The sequence below is a fragment of the Carya illinoinensis genome, chromosome 3 (assembly GCF_018687715.1).
Source record: "Carya illinoinensis cultivar Pawnee chromosome 3, C.illinoinensisPawnee_v1, whole genome shotgun sequence".
Lineage (NCBI taxonomy): Eukaryota > Viridiplantae > Streptophyta > Magnoliopsida > Fagales > Juglandaceae > Carya > Carya illinoinensis.
The window spans coordinates 6,730,221-6,746,233 of record NC_056754.1 but is presented as its reverse complement, the minus strand read 5'-3'; the positions used below and the strand labels follow the sequence as shown (position 1 = coordinate 6,746,233).

Here is a 16,013-nt window from a genome sequence, read left to right as displayed (position 1 = left end):
GAAATTCGGTCATTTGCAGCGCTTAAAATCGTTGCAAAAAACTATCTAAAATGCTGCATATACCCATTTCCAGCGCTTTTAAATTCCTTGCACATTCGCCGCTATAATCGCGTCTTTTTTGCCCAAACCAGCGATAAAAAAAATTTCGCTGCTTAAACTACTTTTCGCAGCGATTATTTTTCCTTGCTAACTCTTCCAACATCGCTGTAACTGCCCTCATGCCCATTAATACATATCGCTGAGAAATCTCAATTGCAGCATCTAAAATCCTTGCAAATACTCTTTAAATCGCTGCAATTGATATCCCCTATTTCCAGCAAAAATTTAAAAAATTGTTGGAAATAATAATTTCCAGCGTAATTTGAATGCTGGAAATATACCAAAAAGCGCTGCAATTAATGTTATAATAGCAACGATTTATTTTGTAATTGTTGCAAATGATCATTAACAGCGTAATATAAATGCTGAAAATTGAATCAAAAGCGCTGAAAATACGAAAAACTGTTGCAATTGTGATCATACTAGCATGGAAAATCGTTGTTAAAGTGTAATTGCAGCATTTACAATCGCTGCAATTGCTCTAAAAAGCGCTGGAATTAATGCATTAATACCAGCGATTTATTGTGGAATTGTTGCAAATAATCGTTTGCAGCGTAATATAAATATTGAAAAAAGAACCAAAAGCGCTGCAAATACTAAAAACTGTCGCAATTGTGATCATAATAGCATGGAAAATGGTTGTTAAAGTATAATTGCAGCATTTACAATCGCTGCAATTGCTCTAAAAAGCGCTGGAATTGACTTTTTGTTGTATTTTTTTTTTTTGATCTCGCCAGTTACGTTGGTTATATATATAACCATCATTTTCGAACTTGAACTGAAATGCTGTTTTTATTTATCCTGTTCATGTCAATCACTAAATAATTATTTAATCAATTTATTATCTAGCCTAAAATAATCAATTAACTTTTTATATATACCTTAAACTTTACTTAATTTAAATCATTTAATTGTTGTTAATTCATCATTCAGATGGCATCACCACAAGTTTTCAAATCCTACATGAAACGATCACACATAAACCTATGACCAATTCTATTCCATTGCTATAAAACACTTATATTTTATCCAACACTCAATTTATGGGCATAGGAAAAATAAATATAAATTCTAGGCACTTTCATTATAAATCAAACACATTCATCCATCTAAATCCAGTGAGAAATTCACATTAATGTAGTTATGGGCTATATACATTGAGGTGGACCAATTTCTTACGATGTACTAAATAAATAGCTGTCATTTCTTGCTTCTAAACATTAATTGGAAAAGGTCCACATACATTCAATTTTGTTCAACTGTCCTGCTCCTCTATGGAGTAAAATTAGTTCATGTCATCTATAACAATGTGCACCTGGGCATTGTAGTTTGGGTAGAACAGCTTCAACACGTCTGAATCATGTGGTGGAGGATTCATACTAAATCATTTGTGAGCCTTTCAATCTCTCTCTAACTCCAATCTGTCAATAAATGAAGAGAACCGTTACGTAAACCGATTAATTTAAAGGATCAAACATTCTATTTAAAGAAGAAAATCATACTCAAATTTGTAAACTAACTTTAATGTTCCTTCATCATCGCCAAATGCCAAAATAAACCTTAAGTATGCATTAAAATAGTCATATCTTACAGTCATGAAAAGCAAAACACTCTTCACAATGCCCATATGACACACCATAATATCTATCCTCAAAAACTTTAACTAGCTCTTAAGCTTAATAAAAAATATGAAAAGAAACAGCTTATTACATCTAAAAGTGCATAACAACATATGAAAACAAAATTTTCCATTTCTCAGCATTGAAGATGTTGCTTTTGCCTGTGTGAGTTTAAAACAGAAAATATATACTTAAAAAATAGAGAAATGTAAAAAAGGGCCCATAAACGTATTACTAAATCTGCCTGCTATCAGTTTAAGTAAGAAGGATAATGTTGTCTCTAAAATATGAATAATCTGGTATGAGTCTGTAGAGTTCTAACTTATTTATCAAGTTTGATAAATAATCTTCTGTCATACACACAACTGAATGAATACTCAAAGAAATTCCAGTTATAGTATATATTTTTAACTATTAACAACAAAATGCATAAATACATATGCATACAAACATATACAACTTTGAGAATTGATTTACACAAATTTACACTCTATGAAGGTCAACTTTTTATTTATGATATTTCATAATTGTAGACTATTCTTGATAAATTTGAGCATTACTATTAAATTCTCTGTGCGATTTTTCCAGATTAAATGATTTTTGCTCTCATTTAAATCTTAGAGACCGAACCAAATTTGAAGGATGGCTTGAAGCTTACTCCAGTAAGAAATTAGTTTACAACTTTTAGAACTATTTGAAGGATGGCTTGAAGCTTACTCCTGTAAGAAATAAGTTTACAACTTTTAGAACTATTGGGTTTTTGTTCATGGTCAACTTAGTTCTCTCTTGTTTCTTCTAGGCAAACACACTGGAACGGTTTAATCGACTGTCTCTCAGCTTGGAGAATGAGGTGAATTGGGGGCATAAATTATGTTCAATTTTTATGATTTTAATTCATTGCCATCTAGTTTTTTAGTTTTTTTCCTTGCAATATAGTTATGATGCAAAGTTTTCTTAAAGAAATATTGGCTACTTTTCATTTCCCTTTAGTTTTTCCCACCCTTTTCTCACTTGTTGGTACTTTTTGTTTTATTTGACTCATCATCTAAGTTAAGTATTTTTTCTCCTAATATTAATTTCTACTAAGCGGATGGCCAGAAAAGCCAAAAAATAAAAAGAGTTCTCTCTCTCTCTCTCTCTCTCTCTCTCTCTCTCTCTCTCTCTCTCTCTCTCTCTCTCTCTCTCTCTCTCTCTCTCTCTCTCTCTCTCTCTCTCTGTTTAAGTGAAGAGTTAATAAATTTCTTAACTATTTTGTCTCACACATACTTTATAATTAACAACATATTGGTTTCTTTGTTTATATTTTTAGTAGTCTGTATGTATATGTGTTTGATTCTTACTTTTACTAAAATCCTTGACTATCTGGGGAAATCTTTGGACATGGACTCTTCCTCACCTGCTGATTTATTTTTCCTTGAGCAGAAACTGGTGGTGGATGTTAGCTAGATTGATCTTGGAAAATGTCGGTTATTTCTTATGTTATCTTAGATGGTTTTCCTTTATGTTCATTTCAGTCGGAAGACAATGATCTACCTGGTTGCTACCCTCAGTCACATGTATCCTGATTATGACTTCAGGTATCTCTGTTGTTATGTTGTACAAGGCATATTCATTTCACACAGAGTTTAAAGGAGGATTACAGGTAATGTCATTGTCAGGTTATTGGGCAATTTGGCAACCCACTAAATAATCCTTCTTTGCTTGTTACGGGAGTGTTGTCAAAGGGTTTGACAGACAGTTCAGAAGACTGTTGCTCTAGAAGGAGCTGAGAGTTGGATTCTCTCCATTTCCCAAATCTAATATAGTTGTTCATAAAGTTGGTTTATTTACTCGTGTTGGTCCTATCAAGTGCCTGCTATAGATGTTTTTTCTATGGGGATTTATGTGGTTTCCTCATGTTACGATGTTACCTACATCCTTGCGATTTTCTAGTGTGGTGAAAGCTCACCTCTTCATAGAGGAAAGCTGGGACAGTTTTAAGCAAATTGTTGATACCTACATGTTTGAAGCCTCAAAGGTATTTGCCATAAATACATATGCATACAAACATATACAAACCAGCAGGCATGTAATCATCACCCACATTCAGCCCCCCTAAATCCAGAATTCTTGTTCCCATCCACTGGCTAAGCAAATTATCATAAAGACCCACAAGAAGAACGTGAGAAAGAGAGGATAAACTGTAAGGAGAGCTGCAATCTTGTTTTGCCTACAATTTTTATCTAAACTTGATCCAAAACTTCATACACTCTAATATATTCTAGTGCAATGGCAGGCTTAAAAACAACAAACCTTAACTATATAATTGCATATATATATAACTATGTCTACAATAACATTAAACAAATCCCAATTGGCTAGATCTTTGCAGGCTTATAATGCTACTGATGATATGTGGCCCACATATAAGAGATAAGTTTGTGGCACCAGTCTACCTGCACAATAGGTGCTAATGATCAACATGCTAATGAAATTAAATTAATTCTAAGAGCAACCACAGAAAGTATGTTATATAAGTCATAAGATGGCTGTATGGCAATACTAACCACATCATAATCAGGCAGCTTCACACAGCCATGTGGTAGACATTATCTATTTGTTTAACAGAAAAAATTAAGCATCTGCCACCAACTTTGCAATAACCAAAAACCATCAAGTGAGTCTCCAGGACCAAAGGCATGCTAGCATATTGAAAATAACCGGAACAAAGTGGGAAGTGTGTACCTCAAAAATTATCCACTCTTTGAGAGAGAACAAAATGGGAAGTGTGTACCTCAAAAATTATCCATGCTCAGCAGCAATCCGTATGGGATTTCCATGGAAGTTAGACATACAAATATGTTTACTAGGAATACCATTACCAACAGTCCGTATTATAGTCAATATAATATACATACACAGCTCTTATGAGCACACGAACAGGAAAAAAACTGCCACTCCTCGTTTGTGAAAGGAAAGAGTGTCAAATAATATTAAAAATCAGAGTGCAGGATGGATACGCAAATCTAAGAGTTCTAACTTGACTTACACGACAATCTCTGAACTCACTTCAGGATCTAGCACAGCAAATTATCACAATATCCCAATGCATGTAAAGCGAAACAAATTGACTTAATTGCTCAATAGATTGGTCAGTATAAATTTTTCAGCAAACACCCTTTATCAGAAAATAATAACACCTGTAATGATGTTCATGATTATTATTGTAAATAATAATCATAATATCATTAATAGTAATAATAATAATAATGACATGAATATTTTTTAATGCTACTGCTTTTACTAACTTGGGCCATTAAGAAGGAAAAACAAAGAGGTAAGTTCTAATAGATAAACATGTAATGGGCACGTGGAAAGCATTTGAAAGACATAAAGGAAAGTTTGGTCAAGGGGAGCTGTTAGTTTTTTTATGTGCCCAAAATGATATGAATGAGGGTTTGACATGTATAAAGTCAGAAGAGGTCTAATCAACTTATAAATTATATTGAATGATTTAAGATCCTCATTTCCATATGATTGTACATGTGTTCGTTCTCACTGGATCATATCAGTAAATATTTAGTAACATTCACAAAATTAAAAGAATAGACATGGGAGTGAGAGAGCAACCAAACTTTGGTTGTTTATTGGTTGATTTCCAAAGGAATGACCATATAGCATATTGGATTCAGCTAAAGTGGACATAACAAATGTTAGCTGACATCCAAATGGCCACACACAAATGACTGTAAGAAAATAGTTTAAGCTTCTCTGTAAACATAAGTGTTACTCAGGAATTACTCTCGAAAGAAAAGTTTGAAACACAAAAACCAGGAGCTGTTGCTGTCTTTAGAGTGCATAGATGATGGTTAGGCTTAAAATCTCTAATGTTCGTAACATAAGAACCCCACAAAGCTTGGATTCAGCTAGAGTGGCTAGCAAATTTAAGTGACCCAGAAAATCCTAGCATGCAGTTTACAAATTGCAACTAGAACATATCATCAATAAATAACAGCAAATAATAACACAACCATATATTTGTTTTCAAAACAGTCTCTCTTCAATGTGAGCAAAACCATCATGTAAAATCCCCATTTATTCCTCTTTTAAGTTGTGTTTACCACAAAAGCAGAACAACTAGAACATAGCATCAGTAAATAGCAGCAATTAATCCCATTTCATTTAGGTAGTTGATCGAAAGACAGGGGCTCATGGAAGAGTTAATTGATGGAAAGATTGTTTTGGGAGATATGGGAGAGGGGACAATCTGAGTAAAGCCATATTTATATGATCTATGCAAACACACAGAAAATTGGTAATGTTGATATACACACAGAATTTACTTAACAGAAACCAAACAAGAAACCATCAGAAAAAACCTCTTACAAATCAAACTTTGAATTACAACACAGAGCATACAACCAAACTTCACCAAGGGATAGGGAAACAAATAACATATTGAGTCAGCTAGCTCGGTTTTAAGTATGCACAAGATGCATGCCAACTCCTGTAACTTTAATGGAGTATTAATAATTACATTTACTGATTAGGTACTTAGAAACAAACCAAAATATATTCTCACTCAAGATATTAAGCTCTAACAGATCAAGTGCATGCTTTTTGCTCTAAATTGAGGAGGTCTTCAATTTAGATCAAAAGGCATAATTTGGACAACTTAAAAGCTGTTAATAAACCAGAATTTGCAAAAGTTACCCCCTCACAAATGACAAATCATAAAAGTTTGCTTGTTTTTTGAAGAGATTAGAAATGATAGCTGTTCACCCCAGCTACCCTATAATTAAAATGATTAAACAGATAATGAGTTTATACAAGAATTAGTTTATCCCACAGAGAAGTTGTAATCATATATATTCAGAATAAATCTATAGCACACTGAATGTCAATATGAAAAGAGGTTAGGCCATAGCAAAAACATGCATTGATAAACTTAAACTATGTGTGTTGTCTTTGCAACAATAAGTGGGCTAAGTTTTGCCATATTTGAGGTGTGATAATCAAAGGTTCTAGGCTTTATGAGGCATCGCAATAATTTTGACTATTACACTCTAACCTGAACAGACATGATGCAATTAATTAGGAAAGCCATAATCAGGCCTGTATGGTAAAAGTGCATATAATATCATGCACTTCATCTTCCTATATTGATTGAAAGAGATGCCCATAGTGGGGGCAGAAGGATACATGTTATTCTAGTTTAAAACATCACTCAAACTCTTCAGCTAATAATTATTTATAAGTATTTATAGCAGCCTAACACCCAGACCACAATCAAGATGCTCCTATCTTCTATAGTTAGAGGATGGCAGCTTGATCAACACTACACGAGGTTGGGGGTTTCTACAATTTATTAATTTCAGCATTTATTTTCTTGGCCCTTCTATATTTTAAATAAGTTAATTACATAAATAAGTTGGCAAAACAGGACCAAATCCCACCAGTCATGAGATGGAGAAAGGAACATTCTGCAGCATAAATGGCACAACTTGCAAATGTGGTTATTTTTCTTTTTAGCATTTCAGTTCAATATTTTGATGTTAAAAATATAATGTATCTATATTATGGATAATTTTCTATCCTACAATACTGGGAAAAAATGAAGCTGGAAACCCAGCCACAAATAAAAATTGTTCCAAACACCTTTTCTGGGTATTCTTGTTAAAATCGTTGCTTCTGGTTCAGAAATACAGAAGTTCTATTTGCTTAATGCTATTAATTATCTAATACACACACCCTTTCCTCCAAACACAACAGGAGACTACACAACCAGTATACCTAAAACACACGCACATTCACATCAGCTTCCCATCACGTTGCAAAATACAAGTGTACATCTGAAAAACGACAACGTTTGTAATGCAACCTACTCGTAAAGGGGTTTCATAGATTCACAAGAAATAGGAGATACCTGGCGCCTCGTTTGATCATTCTATAAAACAGAGGACTAGGCACTTCGGACTAGAAATGGAGGCATGAAATCGTCTATTCCAGCGAAGGTGGAAACGTAGTCATTCAGCTTCCCAAACGGAGACCACAACCAAATCATATGGAAGGATGTGTGCACACTAGGGTTTACGATTGGGAGATCAAAATCTTCTTTGAAAAATCTGAACGAAAACAGCGCTGAAAATGGAATGAAAGCTTAATGGGAGAAATTGTTGGAAAGTGGCTAGAGGTGGAGGAGCTCAAGCCACTCGAGAACGTAAGGAAACTAGGTTTTCGTTGGGGTGGATTGAGCTACGATGAAGCTTGATGGGAACGGGTTGAAGTGAAACAGGACTGTTGCAAATAGTTCGGAGTGAGCAAACGTGAGGGAAAAAAAACTTGGGGGGAAATATAAAAGTGAAATAAGGTGTTTGGCGCGGCCATGAGTTGTAGTAGCGAACAATACAGCGCTGCTAAATCATTTTCCTAACTCGGACGGAAAAAATTGTTGCAATAACACTAAAAAGCGCTGCAATTTTCGGCAATGAACAGGCTTTTTTTTTTGCAGCAATAATTTTCGTTGTAATAAGTAAAAAATCGCTGTAAATAGTCTTAAAAGAAAATTACTGTTTTACAAGTATGCAGCGTCCTCAAATCGCTGCTTTTAATATGCTACTGCAGCGATTTTAATTTCAACAAAAATAAAATCGCTGGAAAAGGTCTGATTTCTTGTAGTGCGGTCTTATTAGTTCGATCGGATCAAACAAACAGAAAAGACCAAATTAAGAAAAAACAAATTGGCAAGATAAAAAAGATCAAGCCAATCGAGATCTTGTTCCTAACTAAATCAGGTAGCAGGAGTAAATAAAGACATGTAAATCTTCACGCATACTAGCTTGTAATTATACATATAAAAATGGCAAATATATGTACAATTACAAGCTAGTATGCGTGACGATTTACATGTCTTTATTTACTCCTGCTGCCTTAAAGTCAACTCAATAAGAGATGTTTTCCTATTTAGTATCGTCATCTCAATAAGAGATATTTTCCTAACTGTTGGAGATGGAGGAAATCAGGAAGGTTTTGTTGGAAGGTAAAACAAGATTTACAATTTGTAAATTGCTCACACTACAACAAATGTTGGTTTTTTTCATGAGGTAATTTGGTCGAAATAAGTGGGGACTATGTGAGAAAAAATCTTTTTCCACCAATTTTATTTGTGGGACGTTGGTGGCATATAATTCATGAGCAATAAACTTTTTTCAGGAAAAAGTTATTTCGTAGAAAAAAATTACCTTTTGTCACGATTAAAAGTTGTGGCAAAACTTGTTTTCATTCTATTTTATTTTTTGCACGATCATTTTCAAACCAATCACTTTGAAGTTGTTATTTGGTGTGGAAATTAAATCATTGATTTTGTAATTCATATATTGTAATTTAGTATTTCGTAATGTAATGTATAAATAACAAATAATATAATATGTAGTGGATTGTATTGTAATACATGCATACTTGCATAGATGAATATTGAATTTTTTTTTAGTTTTACATGTATTTTTATTGCCAGACAAATTAAGTGAAACTTTGATATAGGAATTGACATAATCAAATTTATTCTTTTGTTTTTTATAAAAAAAAAAATCAAAGCTACATGTGAAAATATTGTATATACATTTAGGCTTTTGTATAGGTTAAAATAAAAATGGTTCAATCCGGAATCCGGGTTTTGAAAAATCTGGATTCATTCGGGTTCCGGCCCGTTTCTAACCGGGCTAATCCGGTCCGAGTTCTGGCCTAGATTTAAAACCCGGATTCCGGTTTAGTTATACTCGAATTTCCGAATTGGAACCTAAATGAACAGGCCTACTGGCGGGTATATTATAAATCTTTTTTAATAAGATTATATATAATTTTAGACTATATAAGTTCTATATATTCATTTAAAAAAATAAATGAGTTCAATTATAAAAAAGTTGATTTCTTTCACTAGATCTCCAATTTGATCTCTTACTTTTTTTTAATAATGCAAAATTTTTTAAAACTTTATAAATCACTTCCCAGCCTTTTTACTAAAGTTTGATAATATAGGATATCGATGGTCAAGTGAAACAAATTAATATGTTGAGTCGAAGTAAAACTATTAATATTGAGTACTAGCTAGCTAGGCTGGCCCCAGCCAATCCTCGATGATCTAAGACCGACCGAGTTCCTCAGAATCCCAAGTTCTAAATTAAAATATTAGATAAGCTGACTTCTTTAATTTTACGGCTTTAAAATTGATCAGGTTATATATGATTGTTTTTCTTATTATTATTATTATTATTATTTATTTATTTATTGTGAAACTAGCTAGCTACCTGACTTTCAGTAATTGTCCGGAATTAAGCTTCCAGTACCATTACACGAGGGGTTAAGAAAAAAACTCGTCCGCATATATTTTACGTTGTAAAAGGATATATATATATATATATATATATTTGAGGAGTCTTACGGTTATAAATAAATTATATAAAAGTAATTATATAAATTAATGTGATTTTATTTGATTTATCAGCTTTATTTTGAAGTAGAAGTAATTTTACAGTCTTGACCAACTATATTAAGTTTACGAGATTATTTTTATATAATCTTTATAAAATTTTAGTATTTTTTTGTACATGTCCGAAAATTTCTTGGGTAAATGTCTTCGTACCTATGCAGGTAGGCTATATATATATATAGGAAAAGGCTATTTATTAATATTACCGCTCAAAGTTATTGGTGGAATATTTTAACTTTTTTTTTACTTAGTAATTAAGAAAATAATTATTAGTGAAGTTGTATTTTTTTTAATAATTAAGGATGTTAAAAAAATATTTACAAAAGAAATGATTAAAAAAAATAAACTATACATTTGTGCTAGCAGTACACCCATCAGTAAGTGCTAGGTAGCCTGCTAGTGCCACCTATATATGTATGTATGTATTTTCGGGAAAATCTAAGGCCACAATTAAACTAATTATCGAGTGACATTTAGTTTTATCCTCACGTCCAAAGTTTAAAAATTGACCATACCTATTAAGGACGTGTTTCACCGCTAACTACACGGATGACTTGCCACGAATGAAGGGGCGACACTGGTTGCCCTAAGGACACTCCAATACCAAAGTCAGAATAATAATATGAGGGTAAGCATATATAAAAGAGGAAGTAAAGTTAAGAATTTGTTATCTCTTATAGGTTATTTATAGAGGTTATTTCCTTAGAGTGATAGGAGTCTAATTAGTCTTGTGAAACCTTTTTCTTGTAGGAGTGTGAGTCCATCTCTTGCTAGAAATGTGAGTCATCTCTCTCCTAGGAGTCCTAGTCTCTTCTTAACTTTATCTTTTAGCTAAAATTTTGGAGGCTCAAACATCCATTCCAGTTACCCCGCTAATTTTCTTTATGATCATTACATGGAAAATTAAATATACTACGTTTCTTTCCACCTTGCTAGTTGTTGGTGCAGAGACTTGTGGCGAAGTCACGATTGCCATGGCGGGAGACCTTGGTTGACGTGGAGCTTCACAGCATAAAGCGTTCGTTGCCATTATGGCAGGTGGCGAGGAGACTCTAGTCGCTACCATGAGAGTGGCGAGGAGAGTTGATCGCCATTATAGCAAGGGGACTTTCGTTGCTATCAAACTATTGCCCGCCTTGCCAGCTTTAAGAATGATGTTGAGAAGACTTGATCGCCATTATGGTGAGTAGCTTTGTCAAAGCAATCTTGTTTGTTGCTAAATGTTTTTTGCACAGAGAAACTATTTATCCTTGAGTGCTTTTGTAACAGTATTTTTGCACGGTTGAGACTCCTAAATACTTGCTCGCCCAGAGCTATTGGTCGTGTTGCTTGCCTAGAAGCATTTTTCCTTTTGCTTGCCTAGAAGCATTTGTCCTCTTGCTCGCATACATGTATTTTTCCTTTTACTCGCCTTTAGGCGTTTGTATGGTTGCTCGCCTGGAGGCGTTTGTATAGTTGCCTGCCTAGAGGCGTCTGTATTCTTGCTTGCCTATAGGCGTTTGTGTTGTTGCTCACCCAAAGGTGTTTGTTTACTAAAAACAAAATAGATTAGTATAACAAAAATTACAAAGTTGAGATTTAAATACCTAAGCCTTGCTTTGGCAGCGATGGGCGTCCTGGTGAGAAGACTAACTTGGGTGTTGAGAAGTTTCTTTTTTACATGGCACTGGGAGGCTGATAACTTATCATTGGTGTTTAATGGTCGGGCGGTTCCTGACCTTTCCCTTTTTTGCATGGCACCACGAGGCTGATTGCTCATTATTGGTGTTTAATGGTCGGGTGGTTCCTGACCTTTCCTACATTTTTACATGCCACTGCGAGACTAATTGCTCATCATTGGTGTTTAAGGGTAGCGTGGTCTACTAACCTTTGCGCCCTTTTTTACATAGCACCGCGAGTGTGATAATTCGTCATTGGTTTTTAAGGGTGACGTGGTCTATTGATCTTCTCGCCCTTTTTTACATGGCATCGTGAGTGTGATAACTCTTCATTGGTGGTTTAATGTCTGGGCGGTCCCTGACCTTTCCCATTTTGCATGGCACCATGAGGCTGATTGCTCATCATTGGTGTCTAATAGTCGGGTGGTCCCTGACCTTTCCCTTTTCTGCATGGCACCGCGAGGTTGATTGCTCATCATTGGTGTTTAAAGGTTGGGCGGTCTCTAACCTTTCCCATCTTTTTACATGGCACCACGAGATTGATTGCTTGTCATTGGCGTTTAAGGGTGAAGTGTTCGCGCCCTTTTTTAAATGGCACCGCGAGTGTGATAACTCGTCATTGGTGTCTAAGGGTGATGTGGTCTACTGACCTCAACGCTTTTTTTTTACATGGCATCGTAAGTGTGATAACTCGTCATTGGTATTTAATGTCTGGGCAGTCCCTGACCTTTCACATTTTGTATGGCACCAAGAGGCTGATTGCAAGTCATTGGTGTCTAATAGTCGGGCGATCCCTGACATTTCTCTTTTGCAATGTCGTGAAGCCTTGACCGCCATCTGTGTTTATGGGTAAAGCATGACTGATCTATAATGGGCACTTTACTCAGCACACAAATAGAATTGTTAATTTTAATGTTTGCCAGATGTTCCAGAAATATGCAAAAAGAGTCTCATCAATAAAACAATAAATCATATAGAAAATAAAAATTTTGTTATCATGGGTAAGGTTTCTCCAAGTGCTCTGCATTCCTAGGGCGAGAAACCTGCTCGCCATATGTTTCTCCTATCTCGTCGTCAGTTGGGAAACTTCATCTGATTTCACCTCGGGGCGCCCTGTCCCTATCTTCATTTGAGGGCGCTCCGTCTCTGTTGCTGCCACGAGTATCTTGCCGCCTACCTGGGCTGTCCTCTCTTTATTGGCTATGTTCTTGTTTGTACCATCGCTTAGGCTTTGAGTGTTCTGCGACCATTCACTCTTATTCTCTCGTGCCCACCAATTTAGTGACCCTTTTCTTCATGGTCGTGCAGTCTTCTATCCAATGCAAACTCGTCTGATGATATTTGCAATAACGATTGCCTGCTTTAGACTGGAGAATCAGAGATACTCTCCGTCTGGCTCCTCCCTTTCTTGCACATATAGATTGTTGTACATCAATCTGTTGTTGTGCTCTAGTCACCTTTTTTGTCTTCTGTCCCGATGACCCGACATAAGTTTCTTATCGCCTGGTTGGTTTTACGTTCTGCCCTTTGCTCATTTCTTCTCGGGTCTACAAGGGCTTGTAGTATATCTTCAGCATTTACGAACTCATCTGCCTTGTCTATGAACTCCCTTAGAGTAGACATGGTCCTTCTGGCTAGCTCAGCCATAAAAGGATTGTATGGCCAGATTCCACCCAAGAAGGCGGCCAGACTGATCTTCTCGTCTTGATTTTCGTTTGTCAACTTTTCTTTATTAAAACGGGTGAGGTATGTCTTCATATTCTCCTTCTCTCTGCTCAGTTGTTAAAATGTATGTAGCTTGGCGCCGTCACCTTCTACTTGGCATAAATTGTGTTAAGAATTGCTTGTCCAGTTCCTCGAAGCTATTGATTTATCATGGTCGGAGAATTCCAAACCATCCTCTCACCGTTCCCTTTAGAGTCAGGGGAAAAGCTTGGCAAACAATTTCTCCAGGGAAGCCGTGGAGTGTGATATGTGCATTAAAGTTCTCCAAGTGTTCCACCAGGTCTTGGACCCATCGTACACATCAATCTGGAGAACCTTGAATTTAGGCAGGAGGGGCACTGCCATAACTTTGTCACTGTAGGGGAGGTCTGTATGATTCAACAACTGTTCTACCGAGGAAGATCCTCCCATCTTTCTCGCCATCTCTTCAAATTTGTCAACAAGACTTTTTAGCTCGTCATGTAGTTTCTTCTTTTCCAGCTCCTCAATATTGACCCTGCCTGCACTATGGGCATCCTCTTCCGTTTGTCCATCGACTAGCGGCGTAGCAACATGCTGTCACCTTAACTCCTCATTTTCTTTCTGTAGTTGCTCTACTAGATTTGTCATATTCTTCAGTTTTTCTTCCATATCTGCCTACCTCGCCTCCATCTCTATTGCGTTCACTTCTTGGTCTCTGGTTGCTTGTGATCGCGTAACAGTAGGTATGTGAAAAGCACACTGGTTGCAGGAAATATATATCTCACAGACGGCGCCACTGTTAAAGACGTGTTTCACCGCCAACCACGCGGATGACTTACAACAAATAAAGAGGCAGCACTAGTTGCCCTGGGGACACTTTGATACCAAAGTCAAAATAATAATACGAGGGTAAGCGTATGTAGAAGAGGAAGTAAAGTTAAGAATTTGTTACCTCCTATAGGCTGTTTATAGACGTTATTTCCTTAGAATAGTAAGAGTCTAATTAGTCTTGTGAAACTTTTTCTTGTAGGAGTATGAGTCCATCTCCTGTTAGAAATGTGAGTCATCTCCCTCTTAGGAGTCTGAATCCCTTCTTAACTTTACCTTTTAGCTAAAATTGTGGGAGCTCAAATATCCCTTCTAATACCAATCATAACACTGAATAAATAGTTTATATAACCAATCCATATATGTATATATATGGTGTATCATCCCATGCATGCACACTGATGAGCTGCTCGTGACGACGACTTGGCTCCTTTCTAATCTTAGAGGCGTGAAAGCAAGCTGCAGGTATACAACACCTTATTTTGATCTTGTTGATCTCCTGAATTTTTAATGGAAGTCCAAACAAAGTAGAGTCGGGATTAAGCCAATATATATCAAAATGGTCAAGAAAAATAACTTTAAAATGATTTGGGATCAGAGACAACTTATGCCTAGTTCTGGACTCTGAATCCATTTTTAATTTACGTTTTGAGGGGAAAAAAAGGGCTAAAATAAGAAATCCCGATCACCTTCTGATCATAGCCAAAAGGTTTTCCTATTCACGATCACCTCTCTCTCTCTCTCTCTCTCTCTCTCTCTCTCACACACACACAGGGAAGAGCTTTCCAGATGTAGATCAATCAAATAAGAGTAATGTTATGTACAGTCATTTTTGCGCACTCTTTGCGCGCTCCACTGATATGATTGGCTGGATTAATTTTTTTTAATACACAACCAATCATATCACTGGAGTGTACAAAGGAGTCCGTAAAAATAACTGCACATAGAATTTTCCATCAAATAAAGGTGTTGGGTGTTGTACAAAGACAAACAAGCATGCACAGAGAAAGTCTAAAATGCAAATTAACTGCTATATATGAATCGACCACGTGAGTGGCAAAGGCATCGGAGTCGTATGCTGGTAGATTTTTATTTTTATTTCCAAAACCACGTACGTAACATAATATATGCATATTGCTGGAAAGAGTACAATCACGGCCAATACTGCTGCTAAATTAACCCTAAAAAATAAGTTTAATTAATGGCAATTATTAGTACTACATCCAATTAATTTTCGTCCTCTAGCTAGCTCCATCGTTATATGATGTCATTAGCATGAAGAACTCAAATTAGAACTCGGTTGAGTTCATCTAAATTGAGTTTAAATTTAAGTTTAAATTTAAATCTAGCCTAATATCTAAACATATAACTTTTAAATTATTAAACATCATTTAATTCTAGACCTCTTTATATGTGAGACTCACAACTTTTTTCAACTTCTCATAAATACATATAAACATATTTTAATATACAAAAACATCTAAACTCATCTTAAGTAGGTCTCATAAAACTTATTTCACCACCTTAACTCATTGCTATTTATAATAAACTTAACTCATCTTATCTTATTTCAACTCAAAATCCAAACCTGAATATTTGGAAGAAGACTCCGCACCTGAAGGAGAAACCTGAATCCTAGGGAGTGTTCTGTACGTGACT

At 35.5% G+C, this 16,013-nt stretch overlaps 1 pseudogene; it reads left to right on the top strand.

Annotated features, from left to right (window-relative positions):
- Positions 1 to 461: 461 nt before the first annotated feature.
- Positions 462 to 4,134, top strand: LOC122302840 (annotated as a pseudogene).
- The last annotated feature ends 11,879 nt before the right edge of the window (positions 4,135 to 16,013 follow it).